Genomic DNA, 20,801 nt, shown 5'->3' with positions numbered 1-20,801 from the left:
TAATGGTACGGTCCAGCTCGCTGACCCCCCTCTTGCTCTCGGTACGCAAAGGCGCGAACGTGCGGCCACAGTCAAATGAAAGGGTCCGTTGTGTGTTTGTCGATGTGGACTCTCCCAGTCGTTTCTAGCGCCTGTCCTCTACATATATGCCCATTTGCAAGCGTCAGCTTTCGCGTCAGCCGAGCAAAGTCGAGACAAGTCGACACATGGAGACACACGATGCTGTGAATCGTAATCCGCACTAGCCTACGAAGGGAGAAGGGAAACCATTTGTACCGTTAAAAACACTCTCCTGCGTAAAGGAGACAACTTCCGTGCGATGTCCGGCCTTCGAACCCGGAGCAGCTACTTGGGAAGCAACCATGCTGACCGACACACCACCACCGCCTTCTGCTACGCGCTGCTTGCGCCATCATGTGTCGCCTTCCCTCCTGGCGCCAGAGGCCGAAGGCGATAGCGCTGCAGGCGCTCAACGCCGAGTGCAACGCGAGCACCACTGAACCCGATTTCCTGGCGCTGCTAGGGTGACATACTGTAACTAGGCGCAGAACTGACTTTCTCTGATAAATTGGCCCTTTAATGCACATCAGGGCGAACACGAAATTTCTAATATGAAGTACTCACTGACGATCCAAAGACGTTTCAGTATGTATGCGTCGGTACCACCGGGGCAGTGCCTAAGTATTGGAAAGTGAAGGCCGACAGTTAGAGCCTCACATGAAATATTTCATTGGCTTCCCACGAGTGCGTAATGCACAGCGTGGCTGTTGCTAGGAAACGGTCTCATTCGCCGTTCGTTAATATCTAGTTTTCTTTGCATCAATGTGAAAATGTTCCTATTACTAAATACAGTTTTGCTAGTCACAGTTCAAACTGGAAGCGACGGAAGAAAGCGGTCCAACGCGCCACATTGTTTCCCGAAAGCGAGGGTGCGTTTAGTACGCCACATCTGACATTGCGTCTCACATATTCTGAAACTGACATAATTCCATCCTACCGAAAAAAGAAACAGATTTCGGAGTGAGGTTCCTGAGGTCTTGCTAGAGATGGAAGTCACTGGAGCGCTTGTCTTGCGCGTCAGATTGGCCGAGCGGTCTAAGGCGCCAGATTTAAGCTCTGCTTCCCGTAAGGGAGCGTGGGTTCGAACCCCACATCTGACAATGCTTTTTAAACATTCTGAAACTAACGTACTCCCTTGATCTTATAGAACAAGTAAATTACGCAGAAACACGCCGTGGAGATTTTACTAGAGACGACAGTGACAGCAGTGCGGGCGTCGCACGTCCGATAGCCCGAGCGGCCGAAAACAAATAGCGGAACATAGTTTCCTCGTGCCGGGTTTTAGCTCTTCTCACGGACGTTTCCGTGGTCGTTGTGTTGTGGCTCAGGGCTATTCCATTTTCCTTCCCTAAAAGGCAACGCGAGAGACTGTCAGGCAAATCCCAAGTGATCTGTACACGGACTAAGACGTCCGCACGTCTGCCAACATTCTCGCCAACTTGTATGCCGTGCCAACGACACGGGTTCATGTCCGATTACCGAAATTAGGCAGCGTTGGCCATGGTTAGTGCTCGGCTGGGTGACGAACTAGGAAGTCCGCGTGTGTTGGTTTCTTCAGTTTTGCCTTTTTCCTTAGTTTTTGGTGCTGCTGTGCGGTAATGGTACGGTCCAGCTCGCTGACCCCCCTCTTGCTCTCGGTACGCAAAGGCGCGAACGTGCGGCCACAGTCAAATGAAAGGGTCCGTTGTGTGTTTGTCGATGTGGACTCTCCCAGTCGTTTCTAGCGCCTGTCCTCTACATATACGCCCATTTGCAAGCGTCAGCTTTCGCGTCAGCCGAGCAAAGTCGAGACAAGTCGACACATGGAGACACACGATGCTGTGAATCGTAATCCGCACTAGCCTACGAAGGGAGAAGGGAAACCATTTGTACCGTTAAAAACACTCTCCTGCGTAAAGGAGACAACTTCCGTGCGATGTCCGGCCTTCGAACCCGGAGCAGCTACTTGGGAAGCAACCATGCTGACCGACACACCACCACCGCCTTCTGCTACGCGCTGCTTGCGCCATCATGTGTCGCCTTCCCTCCTGGCGCCAGAGGCCGAAGGCGATAGCGCTGCAGGCGCTCAACGCCGAGTGCAACGCGAGCACCACTGAACCCGATTTCCTGGCGCTGCTAGGGTGACATACTGTAACTAGGCGCAGAACTGACTTTCTCTGATAAATTGGCCCTTTAATGCACATCAGGGCGAACACGAAATTTCTAATATGAAGTACTCACTGACGATCCAAAGACGTTTCAGTATGTATGCGTCGGTACCACCGGGGCAGTGCCTAAGTATTGGAAAGTGAAGGCCGACAGTTAGAGCCTCACATGAAATATTTCATTGGCTTCCCACGAGTGCGTAATGCACAGCGTGGCTGTTGCTAGGAAACGGTCTCATTCGCCGTTCGTTAATATCTAGTTTTCTTTGCATCAATGTGAAAATGTTCCTATTACTAAATACAGTTTTGCTAGTCACAGTTCAAACTGGAAGCGACGGAAGAAAGCGGTCCAACGCGCCACATTGTTTCCCGAAAGCGAGGGTGCGTTTAGTACGCCACATCTGACATTGCGTCTCACATATTCTGAAACTGACATAATTCCATCCTACCGAAAAAAGAAACAGATTTCGGAGTGAGGTTCCTGAGGTCTTGCTAGAGATGGAAGTCACTGGAGCGCTTGTCTTGCGCGTCAGATTGGCCGAGCGGTCTAAGGCGCCAGATTTAAGCTCTGCTTCCCGTAAGGGAGCGTGGGTTCGAACCCCACATCTGACAATTCTTTTTCAACATTCTGAAACTAACGTACTCCCTTGATCTTATAGAACAAGTAAATTACGCAGAAACACGCCGTGGAGATTTTACTAGAGACGACAGTGACAGCAGTGCGGGCGTCGCACGTCCGATAGCCCGAGCGGCCGAAAACAAATAGCGGAACATAGTTTCCTCGTGCCGGGTTTTAGCTCTTCTCACGGACGTTTCCGTGGTCGTTGTGTTGTGGCTCAGGGCTATTCCATTTTCCTTCCCTAAAAGGCAACGCGAGAGACTGTCAGGCAAATCCCAAGTGATCTGTACACGGACTAAGACGTCCGCACGTCTGCCAACATTCTCGCCAACTTGTATGCCGTGCCAACGACACGGGTTCATGTCCGATTACCGAAATTAGGCAGCGTTGGCCATGGTTAGTGCTCGGCTGGGTGACGAACTAGGAAGTCCGCGTGTGTTGGTTTCTTCAGTTTTGCCTTTTTCCTTAGTTTTTGGTGCTGCTGTGCGGTAAAGGTACGGTCCAGCTCGCTGACCCCCCTCTTGCTCTCGGTACGCAAAGGCGCGAACGTGCGGCCACAGTCAAATGAAAGGGTCCGTTGTGTGTTTGTCGATGTGGACTCTCCCAGTCGTTTCTAGCGCCTGTCCTCTACATATACGCCCATTTGCAAGCGTCAGCTTTCGCGTCAGCCGAACAAAGTCGAGACAAGTCGACACATGGAGACACACGATGCTGTGAATCGTAATCCGCACTAGCCTACGAAGGGAGAAGGGAAACCATTTGTACCGTTAAAAACACTCTCCTGCGTAAAGGAGACAACTTCCGTGCGATGTCCGGCCTTCGAACCCGGAGCAGCTACTTGGGAAGCAACCATGCTGACCGACACACCACCACCGCCTTCTGCTACGCGCTGCTTGCGCCATCATGTGTCGCCTTCCCTCCTGGCGCCAGAGGCCGAAGGCGATAGCGCTGCAGGCGCTCAACGCCGAGTGCAACGCGAGCACCACTGAACCCGATTTCCTGGCGCTGCTAGGGTGACATACTGTAACTAGGCGCAGAACTGACTTTCTCTGATAAATTGGCCCTTTAATGCACATCAGGGCGAACACGAAATTTCTAATATGAAGTACTCACTGACGATCCAAAGACGTTTCAGTATGTATGCGTCGGTACCACCGGGGCAGTGCCTAAGTATTGGAAAGTGAAGGCCGACAGTTAGAGCCTCACATGAAATATTTCATTGGCTTCCCACGAGTGCGTAATGCACAGCGTGGCTGTTGCTAGGAAACGGTCTCATTCGCCGTTCGTTAATATCTAGTTTTCTTTGCATCAATGTGAAAATGTTCCTATTACTAAATACAGTTTTGCTAGTCACAGTTCAAACTGGAAGCGACGGAAGAAAGCGGTCCAACGCGCCACATTGTTTCCCGAAAGCGAGGGTGCGTTTAGTACGCCACATCTGACATTGCGTCTCACATATTCTGAAACTGACATAATTCCATCCTACCGAAAAAAGAAACAGATTTCGGAGTGAGGTTCCTGAGGTCTTGCTAGAGATGGAAGTCACTGGAGCGCTTGTCTTGCGCGTCAGACTGGCCGAGCGGTCTCAGGCGCAAGATTTAAGCTCTGCTTCCCGTAAGGGAGCGTGGGTTCGAACCCCACATCTGACAATTCTTTTTCAACATTCTGAAACTAACGTACTCCCTTGATCTTATAGAACAAGTAAATTACGCAGAAACACGCCGTGGAGATTTTACTAGAGACGACAGTGACAGCAGTGCGGGCGTCGCACGTCCGATAGCCCGAGCGGCCGAAAACAAATAGCGGAACATAGTTTCCTCGTGCCGGGTTTTAGCTCTTCTCACGGACGTTTCCGTGGTCGTTGTGTTGTGGCTCAGGGCTATTCCATTTTCCTTCCCTAAAAGGCAACGCGAGAGACTGTCAGGCAAATCCCAAGTGATCTGTACACGGACTAAGACGTCCGCACGTCTGCCAACATTCTCGCCAACTTGTATGCCGTGCCAACGACACGGGTTCATGTCCGATTACCGAAATTAGGCAGCGTTGGCCATGGTTAGTGCTCGGCTGGGTGACGAACTAGGAAGTCCGCGTGTGTTGGTTTCTTCAGTTTTGCCTTTTTCCTTAGTTTTTGGTGCTGCTGTGCGGTAAAGGTACGGTCCAGCTCGCTGACCCCCCTCTTGCTCTCGGTACGCAAAGGCGCGAACGTGCGGCCACAGTCAAATGAAAGGGTCCGTTGTGTGTTTGTCGATGTGGACTCTCCCAGTCGTTTCTAGCGCCTGTCCTCTACATATACGCCCATTTGCAAGCGTCAGCTTTCGCGTCAGCCGAGCAAAGTCGAGACAAGTCGACACATGGAGACACACGATGCTGTGAATCGTAATCCGCACTAGCCTACGAAGGGAGAAGGGAAACCATTTGTACCGTTAAAAACACTCTCCTGCGTAAAGGAGACAACTTCCGTGCGATGTCCGGCCTTCGAACCCGGAGCAGCTACTTGGGAAGCAACCATGCTGACCGACACACCACCACCGCCTTCTGCTACGCGCTGCTTGCGCCATCATGTGTCGCCTTCCCTCCTGGCGCCAGAGGCCGAAGGCGATAGCGCTGCAGGCGCTCAACGCCGAGTGCAACGCGAGCACCACTGAACCCGATTTCCTGGCGCTGCTAGGGTGACATACTGTAACTAGGCGCAGAACTGACTTTCTCTGATAAATTGGCCCTTTAATGCACATCAGGGCGAACACGAAATTTCTAATATGAAGTACTCACTGACGATCCAAAGACGTTTCAGTATGTATGCGTCGGTACCACCGGGGCAGTGCCTAAGTATTGGAAAGTGAAGGCCGACAGTTAGAGCCTCACATGAAATATTTCATTGGCTTCCCACGAGTGCGTAATGCACAGCGTGGCTGTTGCTAGGAAACGGTCTCATTCGCCGTTCGTTAATATCTAGTTTTCTTTGCATCAATGTGAAAATGTTCCTATTACTAAATACAGTTTTGCTAGTCACAGTTCAAACTGGAAGCGACGGAAGAAAGCGGTCCAACGCGCCACATTGTTTCCCGAAAGCGAGGGTGCGTTTAGTACGCCACATCTGACATTGCGTCTCACATATTCTGAAACTGACATAATTCCATCCTACCGAAAAAAGAAACAGATTTCGGAGTGAGGTTCCTGAGGTCTTGCTAGAGATGGAAGTCACTGGAGCGCTTGTCTTGCGCGTCAGATTGGCCGAGCGGTCTAAGGCGCCAGATTTAAGCTCTGCTTCCCGTAAGGGAGCGTGGGTTCGAACCCCACATCTGACAATGCTTTTTAAACATTCTGAAACTAACGTACTCCCTTGATCTTATAGAACAAGTAAATTACGCAGAAACACGCCGTGGAGATTTTACTAGAGACGACAGTGACAGCAGTGCGGGCGTCGCACGTCCGATAGCCCGAGCGGCCGAAAACAAATAGCGGAACATAGTTTCCTCGTGCCGGGTTTTAGCTCTTCTCACGGACGTTTCCGTGGTCGTTGTGTTGTGGCTCAGGGCTATTCCATTTTCCTTCCCTAAAAGGCAACGCGAGAGACTGTCAGGCAAATCCCAAGTGATCTGTACACGGACTAAGACGTCCGCACGTCTGCCAACATTCTCGCCAACTTGTATGCCGTGCCAACGACACGGGTTCATGTCCGATTACCGAAATTAGGCGGCGTTGGCCATGGTTAGTGCTCGGCTGGGTGACGAACTAGGAAGTCCGCGTGTGTTGGTTTCTTCAGTTTTGCCGTTTTCCTTAGTTTTTGGTGCTGCTGTGCGGTAATGGTACGGTCCAGCTCGCTGACCCCCCTCTTGCTCTCGGTACGCAAAGGCGCGAACGTGCGGCCACAGTCAAATGAAAGGGTCCGTTGTGTGTTTGTCGATGTGGACTCTCCCAGTCGTTTCTAGCGCCTGTCCTCTACATATACGCCCATTTGCAAGCGTCAGCTTTCGCGTCAGCCGAGCAAAGTCGAGACAAGTCGACACATGGAGACACACGATGCTGTGAATCGTAATCCGCACTAGCCTACGAAGGGAGAAGGGAAACCATTTGTACCGTTGAAAACACTCTCCTGCGTAAAGGAGACAACTTCCGTGCGATGTCCGGCCTTCGAACCCGGAGCAGCTACTTGGGAAGCAACCATGCTGACCGACACACCACCACCGCCTTCTGCTACGCGCTGCTTGCGCCATCATGTGTCGCCTTCCCTCCTGGCGCCAGAGGCCGAAGGCGATAGCGCTGCAGGCGCTCAACGCCGAGTGCAACGCGAGCACCACTGAACCCGATTTCCTGGCGCTGCTAGGGTGACATACTGTAACTAGGCGCAGAACTGACTTTCTCTGATAAATTGGCCCTTTAATGCACATCAGGGCGAACACGAAATTTCTAATATGAAGTACTCACTGACGATCCAAAGACGTTTCAGTATGTATGCGTCGGTACCACCGGGGCAGTGCCTAAGTATTGGAAAGTGAAGGCCGACAGTTAGAGCCTCACATGAAATATTTCATTGGCTTCCCACGAGTGCGTAATGCACAGCGTGGCTGTTGCTAGGAAACGGTCTCATTCGCCGTTCGTTAATATCTAGTTTTCTTTGCATCAATGTGAAAATGTTCCTATTACTAAATACAGTTTTGCTAGTCACAGTTCAAACTGGAAGCGACGGAAGAAAGCGGTCCAACGCGCCACATTGTTTCCCGAAAGCGAGGGTGCGTTTAGTACGCCACATCTGACATTGCGTCTCACATATTGTGAAACTGACATAATTCCATCCTACCGAAAAAAGAAACAGATTTCGGAGTGAGGTTCCTGAGGTCTTGCTAAAGATGGAAGTCACTGGAGCGCTTGTCTTGCGGGTCAGATTGGCCGAGCGGTCTAAGGCGCCAGATTTAAGCTCTGCTTCCCGTAAGGGAGCGTGGGTTCGAACCCCACATCTGACAATTCTTTTTCAACATTCTGAAACTAACGTACTCCCTTGATCTTATAGAACAAGTAAATTACGCAGAAACACGCCGTGGAGATTTTACTAGAGACGACAGTGACAGCAGTGCGGGCGTCGCACGTCCGATAGCCCGAGCGGCCGAAAACAAATAGCGGAACATAGTTTCCTCGTGCCGGGTTTTAGCTCTTCTCACGGACGTTTCCGTGGTCGTTGTGTTGTGGCTCAGGGCTATTCCATTTTCCTTCCCTAAAAGGCAACGCGAGAGACTGTCAGGCAAATCCCAAGTGATCTGTACACGGACTAAGACGTCCGCACGTCTGCCAACATTCTCGCCAACTTGTATGCCGTGCCAACGACACGGGTTCATGTCCGATTACCGAAATTAGGCAGCGTTGGCCATGGTTAGTGCTCGGCTGGGTGACGAACTAGGAAGTCCGCGTGTGTTGGTTTCTTCAGTTTTGCCTTTTTCCTTAGTTTTTGGTGCTGCTGTGCGGTAATGGTACGGTCCAGCTCGCTGACCCCCCTCTTGCTCTCGGTACGCAAAGGCGCGAACGTGCGGCCACAGTCAAATGAAAGGGTCCGTTGTGTGTTTGTCGATGTGGACTCTCCCAGTCGTTTCTAGCGCCTGTCCTCTACATATACGCCCATTTGCAAGCGTCAGCTTTCGCGTCAGCCGAGCAAAGTCGAGACAAGTCGACACATGGAGACACACGATGCTGTGAATCGTAATCCGCACTAGCCTACGAAGGGAGAAGGGAAACCATTTGTACCGTTGAAAACACTCTCCTGCGTAAAGGAGACAACTTCCGTGCGATGTCCGGCCTTCGAACCCGGAGCAGCTACTTGGGAAGCAACCATGCTGACCGACACACCACCACCGCCTTCTGCTACGCGCTGCTTGCGCCATCATGTGTCGCCTTCCCTCCTGGCGCCAGAGGCCGAAGGCGATAGCGCTGCAGGCGCTCAACGCCGAGTGCAACGCGAGCACCACTGAACCCGATTTCCTGGCGCTGCTAGGGTGACATACTGTAACTAGGCGCAGAACTGACTTTCTCTGATAAATTGGCCCTTTAATGCACATCAGGGCGAACACGAAATTTCTAATATGAAGTACTCACTGACGATCCAAAGACGTTTCAGTATGTATGCGTCGGTACCACCGGGGCAGTGCCTAAGTATTGGAAAGTGAAGGCCGACAGTTAGAGCCTCACATGAAATATTTCATTGGCTTCCCACGAGTGCGTAATGCACAGCGTGGCTGTTGCTAGGAAACGGTCTCATTCGCCGTTCGTTAATATCTAGTTTTCTTTGCATCAATGTGAAAATGTTCCTATTACTAAATACAGTTTTGCTAGTCACAGTTCAAACTGGAAGCGACGGAAGAAAGCGGTCCAACGCGCCACATTGTTTCCCGAAAGCGAGGGTGCGTTTAGTACGCCACATCTGACATTGCGTCTCACATATTCTGAAACTGACATAATTCCATCCTACCGAAAAAAGAAACAGATTTCGGAGTGAGGTTCCTGAGGTCTTGCTAGAGATGGAAGTCACTGGAGCGCTTGTCTTGCGCGTCAGATTGGCCGAGCGGTCTAAGGCGCCAGATTTAAGCTCTGCTTCCCGTAAGGGAGCGTGGGTTCGAACCCCACATCTGACAATGCTTTTTAAACATTCTGAAACTAACGTACTCCCTTGATCTTATAGAACAAGTAAATTACGCAGAAACACGCCGTGGAGATTTTACTAGAGACGACAGTGACAGCAGTGCGGGCGTCGCACGTCCGATAGCCCGAGCGGCCGAAAACAAATAGCGGAACATAGTTTCCTCGTGCCGGGTTTTAGCTCTTCTCACGGACGTTTCCGTGGTCGTTGTGTTGTGGCTCAGGGCTATTCCATTTTCCTTCCCTAAAAGGCAACGCGAGAGACTGTCAGGCAAATCCCAAGTGATCTGTACACGGACTAAGACGTCCGCACGTCTGCCAACATTCTCGCCAACTTGTATGCCGTGCCAACGACACGGGTTCATGTCCGATTACCGAAATTAGGCAGCGTTGGCCATGGTTAGTGCTCGGCTGGGTGACGAACTAGGAAGTCCGCGTGTGTTGGTTTCTTCAGTTTTGCCTTTTTCCTTAGTTTTTGGTGCTGCTGTGCGGTAATGGTACGGTCCAGCTCGCTGACCCCCCTCTTGCTCTCGGTACGCAAAGGCGCGAACGTGCGGCCACAGTCAAATGAAAGGGTCCGTTGTGTGTTTGTCGATGTGGACTCTCCCAGTCGTTTCTAGCGCCTGTCCTCTACATATACGCCCATTTGCAAGCGTCAGCTTTCGCGTCAGCCGAGCAAAGTCGAGACAAGTCGACACATGGAGACACACGATGCTGTGAATCGTAATCCGCACTAGCCTACGAAGGGAGAAGGGAAACCATTTGTACCGTTGAAAACACTCTCCTGCGTAAAGGAGACAACTTCCGTGCGATGTCCGGCCTTCGAACCCGGAGCAGCTACTTGGGAAGCAACCATGCTGACCGACACACCACCACCGCCTTCTGCTACGCGCTGCTTGCGCCATCATGTGTCGCCTTCCCTCCTGGCGCCAGAGGCCGAAGGCGATAGCGCTGCAGGCGCTCAACGCCGAGTGCAACGCGAGCACCACTGAACCCGATTTCCTGGCGCTGCTAGGGTGACATACTGTAACTAGGCGCAGAACTGACTTTCTCTGATAAATTGGCCCTTTAATGCACATCAGGGCGAACACGAAATTTCTAATATGAAGTACTCACTGACGATCCAAAGACGTTTCAGTATGTATGCGTCGGTACCACCGGGGCAGTGCCTAAGTATTGGAAAGTGAAGGCCGACAGTTAGAGCCTCACATGAAATATTTCATTGGCTTCCCACGAGTGCGTAATGCACAGCGTGGCTGTTGCTAGGAAACGGTCTCATTCGCCGTTCGTTAATATCTAGTTTTCTTTGCATCAATGTGAAAATGTTCCTATTACTAAATACAGTTTTGCTAGTCACAGTTCAAACTGGAAGCGACGGAAGAAAGCGGTCCAACGCGCCACATTGTTTCCCGAAAGCGAGGGTGCGTTTAGTACGCCACATCTGACATTGCGTCTCACATATTCTGAAACTGACATAATTCCATCCTACCGAAAAAAGAAACAGATTTCGGAGTGAGGTTCCTGAGGTCTTGCTAGAGATGGAAGTCACTGGAGCGCTTGTCTTGCGCGTCAGATTGGCCGAGCGGTCTAAGGCGCCAGATTTAAGCTCTGCTTCCCGTAAGGGAGCGTGGGTTCGAACCCCACATCTGACAATGCTTTTTAAACATTCTGAAACTAACGTACTCCCTTGATCTTATAGAACAAGTAAATTACGCAGAAACACGCCGTGGAGATTTTACTAGAGACGACAGTGACAGCAGTGCGGGCGTCGCACGTCCGATAGCCCGAGCGGCCGAAAACAAATAGCGGAACATAGTTTCCTCGTGCCGGGTTTTAGCTCTTCTCACGGACGTTTCCGTGGTCGTTGTGTTGTGGCTCAGGGCTATTCCATTTTCCTTCCCTAAAAGGCAACGCGAGAGACTGTCAGGCAAATCCCAAGTGATCTGTACACGGACTAAGACGTCCGCACGTCTGCCAACATTCTCGCCAACTTGTATGCCGTGCCAACGACACGGGTTCATGTCCGATTACCGAAATTAGGCAGCGTTGGCCATGGTTAGTGCTCGGCTGGGTGACGAACTAGGAAGTCCGCGTGTGTTGGTTTCTTCAGTTTTGCCGTTTTCCTTAGTTTTTGGTGCTGCTGTGCGGTAATGGTACGGTCCAGCTCGCTGACCCCCCTCTTGCTCTCGGTACGCAAAGGCGCGAACGTGCGGCCACAGTCAAATGAAAGGGTCCGTTGTGTGTTTGTCGATGTGGACTCTCCCAGTCGTTTCTAGCGCCTGTCCTCTACATATACGCCCATTTGCAAGCGTCAGCTTTCGCGTCAGCCGAGCAAAGTCGAGACAAGTCGACACATGGAGACACACGATGCTGTGAATCGTAATCCGCACTAGCCTACGAAGGGAGAAGGGAAACCATTTGTACCGTTGAAAACACTCTCCTGCGTAAAGGAGACAACTTCCGTGCGATGTCCGGCCTTCGAACCCGGAGCAGCTACTTGGGAAGCAACCATGCTGACCGACACACCACCACCGCCTTCTGCTACGCGCTGCTTGCGCCATCATGTGTCGCCTTCCCTCCTGGCGCCAGAGGCCGAAGGCGATAGCGCTGCAGGCGCTCAACGCCGAGTGCAACGCGAGCACCACTGAACCCGATTTCCTGGCGCTGCTAGGGTGACATACTGTAACTAGGCGCAGAACTGACTTTCTCTGATAAATTGGCCCTTTAATGCACATCAGGGCGAACACGAAATTTCTAATATGAAGTACTCACTGACGATCCAAAGACGTTTCAGTATGTATGCGTCGGTACCACCGGGGCAGTGCCTAAGTATTGGAAAGTGAAGGCCGACAGTTAGAGCCTCACATGAAATATTTCATTGGCTTCCCACGAGTGCGTAATGCACAGCGTGGCTGTTGCTAGGAAACGGTCTCATTCGCCGTTCGTTAATATCTAGTTTTCTTTGCATCAATGTGAAAATGTTCCTATTACTAAATACAGTTTTGCTAGTCACAGTTCAAACTGGAAGCGACGGAAGAAAGCGGTCCAACGCGCCACATTGTTTCCCGAAAGCGAGGGTGCGTTTAGTACGCCACATCTGACATTGCGTCTCACATATTCTGAAACTGACATAATTCCATCCTACCGAAAAAAGAAACAGATTTCGGAGTGAGGTTCCTGAGGTCTTGCTAAAGATGGAAGTCACTGGAGCGCTTGTCTTGCGCGTCAGATTGGCCGAGCGGTCTAAGGCGCCAGATTTAAGCTCTGCTTCCCGTAAGGGAGCGTGGGTTCGAACCCCACATCTGACAATTCTTTTTCAACATTCTGAAACTAACGTACTCCCTTGATCTTATAGAACAAGTAAATTACGCAGAAACACGCCGTGGAGATTTTACTAGAGACGACAGTGACAGCAGTGCGGGCGTCGCACGTCCGATAGCCCGAGCGGCCGAAAACAAATAGCGGAACATAGTTTCCTCGTGCCGGGTTTTAGCTCTTCTCACGGACGTTTCCGTGGTCGTTGTGTTGTGGCTCAGGGCTATTCCATTTTCCTTCCCTAAAAGGCAACGCGAGAGACTGTCAGGCAAATCCCAAGTGATCTGTACACGGACTAAGACGTCCGCACGTCTGCCAACATTCTCGCCAACTTGTATGCCGTGCCAACGACACGGGTTCATGTCCGATTACCGAAATTAGGCAGCGTTGGCCATGGTTAGTGCTCGGCTGGGTGACGAACTAGGAAGTCCGCGTGTGTTGGTTTCTTCAGTTTTGCCTTTTTCCTTAGTTTTTGGTGCTGCTGTGCGGTAATGGTACGGTCCAGCTCGCTGACCCCCCTCTTGCTCTCGGTACGCAAAGGCGCGAACGTGCGGCCACAGTCAAATGAAAGGGTCCGTTGTGTGTTTGTCGATGTGGACTCTCCCAGTCGTTTCTAGCGCCTGTCCTCTACATATACGCCCATTTGCAAGCGTCAGCTTTCGCGTCAGCCGAGCAAAGTCGAGACAAGTCGACACATGGAGACACACGATGCTGTGAATCGTAATCCGCACTAGCCTACGAAGGGAGAAGGGAAACCATTTGTACCGTTAAAAACACTCTCCTGCGTAAAGGAGACAACTTCCGTGCGATGTCCGGCCTTCGAACCCGGAGCAGCTACTTGGGAAGCAACCATGCTGACCGACACACCACCACCGCCTTCTGCTACGCGCTGCTTGCGCCATCATGTGTCGCCTTCCCTCCTGGCGCCAGAGGCCGAAGGCGATAGCGCTGCAGGCGCTCAACGCCGAGTGCAACGCGAGCACCACTGAACCCGATTTCCTGGCGCTGCTAGGGTGACATACTGTAACTAGGCGCAGAACTGACTTTCTCTGATAAATTGGCCCTTTAATGCACATCAGGGCGAACACGAAATTTCTAATATGAAGTACTCACTGACGATCCAAAGACGTTTCAGTATGTATGCGTCGGTACCACCGGGGCAGTGCCTAAGTATTGGAAAGTGAAGGCCGACAGTTAGAGCCTCACATGAAATATTTCATTGGCTTCCCACGAGTGCGTAATGCACAGCGTGGCTGTTGCTAGGAAACGGTCTCATTCGCCGTTCGTTAATATCTAGTTTTCTTTGCATCAATGTGAAAATGTTCCTATTACTAAATACAGTTTTGCTAGTCACAGTTCAAACTGGAAGCGACGGAAGAAAGCGGTCCAACGCGCCACATTGTTTCCCGAAAGCGAGGGTGCGTTTAGTACGCCACATCTGACATTGCGTCTCACATATTCTGAAACTGACATAATTCCATCCTACCGAAAAAAGAAACAGATTTCGGAGTGAGGTTCCTGAGGTCTTGCTAGAGATGGAAGTCACTGGAGCGCTTGTCTTGCGCGTCAGATTGGCCGAGCGGTCTAAGGCGCCAGATTTAAGCTCTGCTTCCCGTAAGGGAGCGTGGGTTCGAACCCCACATCTGACAATGCTTTTTAAACATTCTGAAACTAACGTACTCCCTTGATCTTATAGAACAAGTAAATTACGCAGAAACACGCCGTGGAGATTTTACTAGAGACGACAGTGACAGCAGTGCGGGCGTCGCACGTCCGATAGCCCGAGCGGCCGAAAACAAATAGCGGAACATAGTTTCCTCGTGCCGGGTTTTAGCTCTTCTCACGGACGTTTCCGTGGTCGTTGTGTTGTGGCTCAGGGCTATTCCATTTTCCTTCCCTAAAAGGCAACGCGAGAGACTGTCAGGCAAATCCCAAGTGATCTGTACACGGACTAAGACGTCCGCACGTCTGCCAACATTCTCGCCAACTTGTATGCCGTGCCAACGACACGGGTTCATGTCCGATTACCGAAATTAGGCAGCGTTGGCCATGGTTAGTGCTCGGCTGGGTGACGAACTAGGAAGTCCGCGTGTGTTGGTTTCTTCAGTTTTGCCTTTTTCCTTAGTTTTTGGTGCTGCTGTGCGGTAATGGTACGGTCCAGCTCGCTGACCCCCCTCTTGCTCTCGGTACGCAAAGGCGCGAACGTGCGGCCACAGTCAAATGAAAGGGTCCGTTGTGTGTTTGTCGATGTGGACTCTCCCAGTCGTTTCTAGCGCCTGTCCTCTACATATACGCCCATTTGCAAGCGTCAGCTTTCGCGTCAGCCGAGCAAAGTCGAGACAAGTCGACACATGGAGACACACGATGCTGTGAATCGTAATCCGCACTAGCCTACGAAGGGAGAAGGGAAACCATTTGTACCGTTGAAAACACTCTCCTGCGTAAAGGAGACAACTTCCGTGCGATGTCCGGCCTTCGAACCCGGAGCAGCTACTTGGGAAGCAACCATGCTGACCGACACACCACCACCGCCTTCTGCTACGCGCTGCTTGCGCCATCATGTGTCGCCTTCCCTCCTGGCGCCAGAGGCCGAAGGCGATAGCGCTGCAGGCGCTCAACGCCGAGTGCAACGCGAGCACCACTGAACCCGATTTCCTGGCGCTGCTAGGGTGACATACTGTAACTAGGCGCAGAACTGACTTTCTCTGATAAATTGGCCCTTTAATGCACATCAGGGCGAACACGAAATTTCTAATATGAAGTACTCACTGACGATCCAAAGACGTTTCAGTATGTATGCGTCGGTACCACCGGGGCAGTGCCTAAGTATTGGAAAGTGAAGGCCGACAGTTAGAGCCTCACATGAAATATTTCATTGGCTTCCCACGAGTGCGTAATGCACAGCGTGGCTGTTGCTAGGAAACGGTCTCATTCGCCGTTCGTTAATATCTAGTTTTCTTTGCATCAATGTGAAAATGTTCCTATTACTAAATACAGTTTTGCTAGTCACAGTTCAAACTGGAAGCGACGGAAGAAAGCGGTCCAACGCGCCACATTGTTTCCCGAAAGCGAGGGTGCGTTTAGTACGCCACATCTGACATTGCGTCTCACATATTCTGAAACTGACATAATTCCATCCTACCGAAAAAAGAAACAGATTTCGGAGTGAGGTTCCTGAGGTCTTGCTAGAGATGGAAGTCACTGGAGCGCTTGTCTTGCGCGTCAGATTGGCCGAGCGGTCTAAGGCGCCAGATTTAAGCTCTGCTTCCCGTAAGGGAGCGTGGGTTCGAACCCCACATCTGACAATGCTTTTTAAACATTCTGAAACTAACGTACTCCCTTGATCTTATAGAACAAGTAAATTACGCAGAAACACGCCGTGGAGATTTTACTAGAGACGACAGTGACAGCAGTGCGGGCGTCGCACGTCCGATAGCCCGAGCGGCCGAAAACAAATAGCGGAACATAGTTTCCTCGTGCCGGGTTTTAGCTCTTCTCACGGACGTTTCCGTGGTCGTTGTGTTGTGGCTCAGGGCTATTCCATTTTCCTTCCCTAAAAGGCAACGCGAGAGACTGTCAGGCAAATCCCAAGTGATCTGTACACGGACTAAGACGTCCGCACGTCTGCCAACATTCTCGCCAACTTGTATGCCGTGCCAACGACACGGGTTCATGTCCGATTACCGAAATTAGGCAGCGTTGGCCATGGTTAGTGCTCGGCTGGGTGACGAACTAGGAAGTCCGCGTGTGTTGGTTTCTTCAGTTTTGCCTTTTTCCTTAGTTTTTGGTGCTGCTGTGCGGTAATGGTACGGTCCAGCTCGCTGACCCCCCTCTTGCTCTCGGTACGCAAAGGCGCGAACGTGCGGCCACAGTCAAATGAAAGGGTCCGTTGTGTGTTTGTCGATGTGGACTCTCCCAGTCGTTTCTAGCGCCTGTCCTCTACATATACGCCCATTTGCAAGCGTCAGCTTTCGCGTCAGCCGAGCAAAGTCGAGACAAGTCGACACATGGAGACACACGATGCTGTGAATCGTAATCCGCACTAGCCTACGAAGGGAGAAGGGAAACCATTTGTACCGTTGAAAACACTCTCCTGCGTAAAGGAGACAACTTCCGTGCGATGTCCGGCCTTCGAACCCGGAGCAGCTACTTGGGAAGCAACCATGCTGACCGACACACCACCACCGCCTTCTGCTACGCGCTGCTTGCGCCATCATGTGTCGCCTTCCCTCCTGGCGCCAGAGGCCGAAGGCGATAGCGCTGCAGGCGCTCAACGCCGAGTGCAACGCGAGCACCACTGAACCCGATTTCCTGGCGCTGCTAGGGTGACATACTGTAACTAGGCGCAGAACTGACTTTCTCTGATAAATTGGCCCTTTAATGCACATCAGGGCGAACACGAAATTTCTAATATGAAGTACTCACTGACGATCCAAAGACGTTTCAGTATGTATGCGTCGGTACCACCGGGGCAGTGCCTAAGTATTGGAAAGTGAAGGCCGACAGTTAGAGCCTCACATGAAATATTTCATTGGCTTCCCACGAGTGCGTAATGCACAGCGTGGCTGTTGCTAGGAAACGGTCTCATTCGCCGTTCGTTAATATCTAGTTTTCTTTGCATCAATGTGAAAATGTTCCTATTACTAAATACAGTTTTGCTAGTCACAGTTCAAACTGGAAGCGACGGAAGAAAGCGGTCCAACGCGCCACATTGTTTCCCGAAAGCGAGGGTGCGTTTAGTACGCCACATCTGACATTGCGTCTCACATATTCTGAAACTGACATAATTCCATCCTACCGAAAAAAGAAACAGATTTCGGAGTGAGGTTCCTGAGGTCTTGCTAGAGATGGAAGTCACTGGAGCGCTTGTCTTGCGCGTCAGATTGGCCGAGCGGTCTAAGGCGCCAGATTTAAGCTCTGCTTCCCGTAAGGGAGCGTGGGTTCGAACCCCACATCTGACAATGCTTTTTAAACATTCTGAAACTAACGTACTCCCTTGATCTTATAGAACAAGTAAATTACGCAGAAACACGCCGTGGAGATTTTACTAGAGACGACAGTGACAGCAGTGCGGGCGTCGCACGTCCGATAGCCCGAGCGGCCGAAAACAAATAGCGGAACATAGTTTCCTCGTGCCGGGTTTTAGCTCTTCTCACGGACGTTTCCGTGGTCGTTGTGTTGTGGCTCAGGGCTATTCCATTTTCCTTCCCTAAAAGGCAACGCGAGAGACTGTCAGGCAAATCCCAAGTGATCTGTACACGGACTAAGACGTCCGCACGTCTGCCAACATTCTCGCCAACTTGTATGCCGTGCCAACGACACGGGTTCATGTCCGATTACCGAAATTATGCAGCGTTGGCCATGGTTAGTGCTCGGCTGGGTGACGAACTAGGAAGTCCGCGTGTGTTGGTTTCTTCAGTTTTGCCTTTTTCCTTAGTTTTTGGTGCTGCTGTGCGGTAATGGTACGGTCCAGCTCGCTGACCCCCCTCTTGCTCTCGGTACGCAAAGGCGCGAACGTGCGGCCACAGTCAAATGAAAGGGTCCGTTGTGTGTTTGTCGATGTGGACTCTCCCAGTCGTTTCTAGCGCCTGTCCTCTACATATACGCCCATTTGCAAGCGTCAGCTTTCGCGTCAGCCGAGCAAAGTCGAGACAAGTCGACACATGGAGACACACGATGCTGTGAATCGTAATCCGCACTAGCCTACGAAGGGAGAAGGGAAACCATTTGTACCGTTGAAAACACTCTCCTGCGTAAAGGAGACAACTTCCGTGCGATGTCCGGCCTTCGAACCCGGAGCAGCTACTTGGGAAGCAACCATGCTGACCGACACACCACCACCGCCTTCTGCTACGCGCTGCTTGCGCCATCATGTGTCGCCTTCCCTCCTGGCGCCAGAGGCCGAAGGCGATAGCGCTGCAGGCGCTCAACGCCGAGTGCAACGCGAGCACCACTGAACCCGATTTCCTGGCGCTGCTAGGGTGACATACTGTAACTAGGCGCAGAACTGACTTTCTCTGATAAATTGGCCCTTTAATGCACATCAGGGCGAACACGAAATTTCTAATATGAAGTACTCACTGACGATCCAAAGACGTTTCAGTATGTATGCGTCGGTACCACCGGGGCAGTGCCTAAGTATTGGAAAGTGAAGGCCGACAGTTAGAGCCTCACATGAAATATTTCATTGGCTTCCCACGAGTGCGTAATGCACAGCGTGGCTGTTGCTAGGAAACGGTCTCATTCGCCGTTCGTTAATATCTAGTTTTCTTTGCATCAATGTGAAAATGTTCCTATTACTAAATACAGTTTTGCTAGTCACAGTTCAAACTGGAAGCGACGGAAGAAAGCGGTCCAACGCGCCACATTGTTTCCCGAAAGCGAGGGTGCGTTTAGTACGCCACATCTGACATTGCGTCTCACATATTCTGAAACTGACATAATTCCATCCTACCGAAAAAAGAAACAGATTTCGGAGTGAGGTTCCTGAGGTCTTGCTAGAGATGGAAGTCACTGGAGCGCTTGTCTTGCGCGTCAGATTGGCCGAGCGGTCTAAGGCGCCAGATTTAAGCTCTGCTTCCCGTAAGGGAGCGTGGGTTCGAACCCCACATCTGACAATGCTTTTTAAACATTCTGAAACTAACGTACTCCCTTGATCTTATAGAACAAGTAAATTACGCAGAAACACGCCGTGGAGATTTTACTAGAGACGACAGTGACAGCAGTGCGGGCGTCGCACGTCCGATAGCCCGAGCGGCCGAAAACAAATAGCGGAACATAGTTTCCTCGTGCCGGGTTTTAGCTCTTCTCACGGACGTTTCCGTGGTCGTTGTGTTGTGGCTCAGGGCTATTCCATTTTCCTTCCCTAAAAGGCAACGCGAGAGACTGTCAGGCAAATCCCAAGTGATCTGTACACGGACTAAGACGTCCGCACGTCTGCCAACATTCTCGCCAACTTGTATGCCGTGCCAACGACACGGGTTCATGTCCGATTACCGAAATTAGGCAGCGTTGGCCATGGTTAGTGCTCGGCTGGGTGACGAACTAGGAAGTCCGCGTGTGTTGGTTTCTTCAGTTTTGCCGTTTTCCTTAGTTTTTGGTGCTGCTGTGCGGTAATGGTACGGTCCAGCTCGCTGACCCCCCTCTTGCTCTCGGTACGCAAAGGCGCGAACGTGCGGCCACAGTCAAATGAAAGGGTCCGTTGTGTGTTTGTCGATGTGGACTCTCCCAGTCGTTTCTAGCGCCTGTCCTCTACATATACGCCCATTTGCAAGCGTCAGCTTTCGCGTCAGCCGAGCAAAGTCGAGACAAGTCGACACATGGAGACACACGATGCTGTGAATCGTAATCCGCACTAGCCTACGAAGGGAGAAGGGAAACCATTTGTACCGTTGAAAACACTCTCCTGCGTAAAGGAGACAACTTCCGTGCGATGTCCGGCCTTCGAACCCGGAGCAGCTACTTGGGAAGCAACCATGCTGACCGACACACCACCACCGCCTTCTGCTACGCGCTGCTTGCGCCATCATGTGTCGCCTTCCCTCCTGGCGCCAGAGGCCGAAGGCGATAGCGCTGCAGGCGCTCAACGCCGAGTGCAACGCGAGCACCACTGAACCCGATTTCCTGGCGCTGCTAGGGTGACATACTGTAACTAGGCGCAGAACTGACTTTCTCTGATAAATTGGCCCTTTAATGCACATCAGGGCGAACACGAAATTTCTAATATGAAGTACTCACTGACGATCCAAAGACGTTTCAGTATGTATGCGTCGGTACCACCGGGGCAGTGCCTAAGTATTGGAAAGTGAAGGCCGACAGTTAGAGCCTCACATGAAATATTTCATTGGCTTCCCACGAGTGCGTAATGCACAGCGTGGCTGTTGCTAGGAAACGGTCTCATTCGCCGTTCGTTAATATCTAGTTTTCTTTGCATCAATGTGAAAATGTTCCTATTACTAAATACAGTTTTGCTAGTCACAGTTCAAACTGGAAGCGACGGAAGAAAGCGGTCCAACGCGCCACATTGTTTCCCGAAAGCGAGG

General features: G+C 51.3%; 11 non-coding genes across 11 annotated transcripts; all 11 read left to right on the top strand.

The window, feature by feature from the left end:
- The first annotated feature begins 1,076 nt into the window (after positions 1–1,076).
- Positions 1,077–1,160, top strand: Trnal-uaa. The gene has a single exon. It is a non-coding gene; the product is annotated as a tRNA-Leu (tRNA).
- Positions 1,161–2,732: 1,572 nt separating this feature from the next.
- Positions 2,733–2,816, top strand: Trnal-uaa. Its single transcript has one exon. It is a non-coding gene; the product is annotated as a tRNA-Leu (tRNA).
- Positions 2,817–6,044: 3,228 nt separating this feature from the next.
- Positions 6,045–6,128, top strand: Trnal-uaa. Its single transcript has one exon. It is a non-coding gene; the product is annotated as a tRNA-Leu (tRNA).
- Positions 6,129–7,700: 1,572 nt separating this feature from the next.
- Trnal-uaa lies at positions 7,701–7,784 on the top strand. Its single transcript has one exon. It is a non-coding gene; the product is annotated as a tRNA-Leu (tRNA).
- A 1,572-nt stretch (positions 7,785–9,356) lies between these two features.
- Positions 9,357–9,440, top strand: Trnal-uaa. Its single transcript has one exon. It is a non-coding gene; the product is annotated as a tRNA-Leu (tRNA).
- Positions 9,441–11,012: 1,572 nt separating this feature from the next.
- Positions 11,013–11,096, top strand: Trnal-uaa. The gene has a single exon. It is a non-coding gene; the product is annotated as a tRNA-Leu (tRNA).
- A 1,572-nt stretch (positions 11,097–12,668) lies between these two features.
- Positions 12,669–12,752, top strand: Trnal-uaa. Its single transcript has one exon. It is a non-coding gene; the product is annotated as a tRNA-Leu (tRNA).
- A 1,572-nt stretch (positions 12,753–14,324) lies between these two features.
- Positions 14,325–14,408, top strand: Trnal-uaa. Its single transcript has one exon. It is a non-coding gene; the product is annotated as a tRNA-Leu (tRNA).
- Positions 14,409–15,980: 1,572 nt separating this feature from the next.
- On the top strand, positions 15,981–16,064 carry Trnal-uaa. Its single transcript has one exon. It is a non-coding gene; the product is annotated as a tRNA-Leu (tRNA).
- A 1,572-nt stretch (positions 16,065–17,636) lies between these two features.
- Positions 17,637–17,720, top strand: Trnal-uaa. The gene has a single exon. It is a non-coding gene; the product is annotated as a tRNA-Leu (tRNA).
- A 1,572-nt stretch (positions 17,721–19,292) lies between these two features.
- On the top strand, positions 19,293–19,376 carry Trnal-uaa. The gene has a single exon. It is a non-coding gene; the product is annotated as a tRNA-Leu (tRNA).
- The last annotated feature ends 1,425 nt before the right edge of the window (positions 19,377–20,801 follow it).

Source organism: Schistocerca piceifrons, unplaced genomic scaffold, assembly GCF_021461385.2.
Source record: "Schistocerca piceifrons isolate TAMUIC-IGC-003096 unplaced genomic scaffold, iqSchPice1.1 HiC_scaffold_1772, whole genome shotgun sequence".
NCBI lineage: Eukaryota > Metazoa > Arthropoda > Insecta > Orthoptera > Acrididae > Schistocerca > Schistocerca piceifrons.
Note: the sequence above shows the minus strand (reverse complement) of the source record. Positions and strands in the feature narration are given on the sequence as shown.